We start from the raw sequence: 2690 nt of genomic DNA, 5'->3' as shown, positions 1-2690 counted from the left end.
AGAATGTGAGAGAGAAAGAGAAAGAGAAGGAGAGAATGTGAAAGAGAGAGAGAGAGAGAGAGAGAGAGAGAGAGAGAGAGGGAGAGAGAGGGAGAGAATGAAAGAATGTGAGAGAGGAAGAGAAAGAGAGAGAGAGAGAGAGAATGTGTCAAAGGGGGGGGGGAGAGAGAGAGAATGTGTGAAAGAAAAAGAGAGAGAGAGAAAGAGACAGAAAAATACAGTTGCTACATCTGACATATGCAACATTATTATTAATTGGATACTTTATTGTTTAATATTACTGATACTTGTGTTTCTCTTCTTCCTTCATAATTGATTTAGTTTTTTTGTTAAATAGTTAATTATTGTTTCATTTCTCCTAAAATTGGCATCCTATTTCATCTAATTTTGTTTCTAGATTCTATAAATCATATCCAGTTTTCCTAACTTTTTTATTCAGAAATATACCGAGTCAGAAAATTCTTTATTTTTAGTTTAATCCAATTATTGCGTTAAACGATTGTTTTTTTGCCTTGAGAATTTAGCGACGTTTCGTGTTTTTATGAAAGTTTTTCAAACGTCGCTGATCAGGATTTTTTTAATTCTTATTTATTTTTGTTTTGTGTTTTGTTTTCATTACGTGATGACCATATTTTCTGTTCCTACTGGTATGGCATATATGTAACACAGATTTTACACTTAGAATTCGTATTTTCAAATTAAATTTACTTTTTCACAAATCAAATCTGTTTGCAAATCAAGTTTTTTCTACAAAATAGTTTTCTTATGCTTTTGTAATAAAACTAAAATCGGATGTAAATTTATTGTTAAATAATTCAAAATTTTAACAGTATTTATATACATAATAGTGTTTACATTATTTTAACAGTATTTATGTAAATAACAGTATTTTAAGTAGATTTTGGAAATATCTTATAAATCATAGTTAAACAACTGCAGAATTTGATTTTGATGCGTTACAGAGTTTACAGTAATAAATTATAATCGATTATAAACTCAATATAACATTTTTCTTTTCTGCAGTAAAACAAAATTGATATAATTTTCTTTTTTACTCAATGAGTAGATCTATATAGATATGTCTTAGTTATATCGGCATTTAATTTGTTTAAAGTTTCTACAATTTAGAAAGATTAATTTCCTGCATATGTATATGTAGACATTGGAACAAAATGTGAATTCATGTAGATTTTCATTAGATCGTTGATTATTGTGCGGATAATTTTGATAAATTGCAGTTTAAGATTTTAATAATGAGCGTATTTTTAAAAATATTTTTGAAAACGAAAAAGGAGAAAATGTACGTATGTGAGAATTGTCTTACTTCCTTCAATAGTTTCAATTACTTAGGTGACCAAAAATTCTGTGCAATATATTCGGATTTTCTTAGCTTGAATGTAGAATGCTATTATTCATCGAGAATATGGTATAGTTTAGAAAAAAGAAGAGAAAATTAAAAGGAACGGCAGAGGATTTGAGAGAGGAAAAAATGGAAGAGAGGCAGAGAAAGAGATGAATGAAAGAATTAGAAAAAAAGATGAAATAAGAGAGAGAGAGAGAGAGAGAGAGAGAGAGAGAGAGAGAGAGAGAGAGTGAAAGAGACAGAGCGAAAGAGTGAAAAGAATCAAATATAGAATAAGAGAAAGAGAGAGAGAGGAAAGACAGAGCGAAAAAGACAGGGAGGATCAAATATAGAATGAGAGAGAGAGAGAGAGAGAGAGAGAGAGAGAGAGAGAGAGAGAGAGAGAGAAGAAAGGTGAGGTAAAATAGTCACGTTGGATTTTTGAGTATTTGCAAAGAGAACGGAATCGCAGTACGATCTCTAAGTCTTGGCGTTGAGAATGCTGCAGCGTAATAATAAATCATGCGTCTCGCGGATTATCGGGCAGAGCGTGGCCGCTTACGCGATGCTCGCCGGACGTTTCCTTATCGTAGTGAGTATGCGTTTGCACTCAGCTATATCGAGTAGTCTCTCCATCTTTATGGACCAACCTCAGCCCACAACCACCCCTCCTCCTCTCTCCACCCCCTTCTCGCGTTGAATATCCTTGACACCTTCGTGTTCCACTCGTATCTTTCTTCCTATCCCTCGTCTTCACGACGGAGTTTTTTTCTTTTTCTTTTTTTATTATTTTTCTTTTTATTTTCTTCCTTATCCTCTCTCTCTCTTTCTTTCTTTCTTTCTTTATCTTACTTCTCTCGTTCGCGATCCGTCCGCGATCTAGCTGCCTGTACGATCGATCATGCGAATATACGTCAAGTCGCGTTTCTCCTCGCACGAGCAGAGAATACTCCTCTCTGAACGACTATTTTCGATCTCTTCTCCAAATCCGGTTTGTCGACGAACTTAATGCAAGGGGTAAGAGGAAGGGGCTCCTGCAGAAACGCGAAACCTTATCGTTTAATATACGAAGGCTTACATTGTATGGAATTTTAATGAAGATTGACTTTTGACAGGCCCATAAGAGGACATTCGATCGCTTCGTAGACGTTACAAGCTTTTCGAGGCAAGAAAATGTGTATAATAATAAGAAGCAAATGAAAAAAAAAAAGAAATGAAAAGAAAAGAAAGGAAGAAAGAAAGAAAAAAGAGTTCAATATATTCCGTTCGTCGGCACATTACACGTAGGCAATTAAGCGTCCACCGTTGAGAAAAAAAAATGAAGATACATTGATACATATTAATATCA

The sequence above is a fragment of the Vespula pensylvanica genome, chromosome 21 (assembly GCF_014466175.1).
Source record: "Vespula pensylvanica isolate Volc-1 chromosome 21, ASM1446617v1, whole genome shotgun sequence".
Lineage (NCBI taxonomy): Eukaryota > Metazoa > Arthropoda > Insecta > Hymenoptera > Vespidae > Vespula > Vespula pensylvanica.
The sequence above is the reverse complement of the archived record's forward strand: the minus strand, read 5'-3'. Positions refer to the sequence as shown.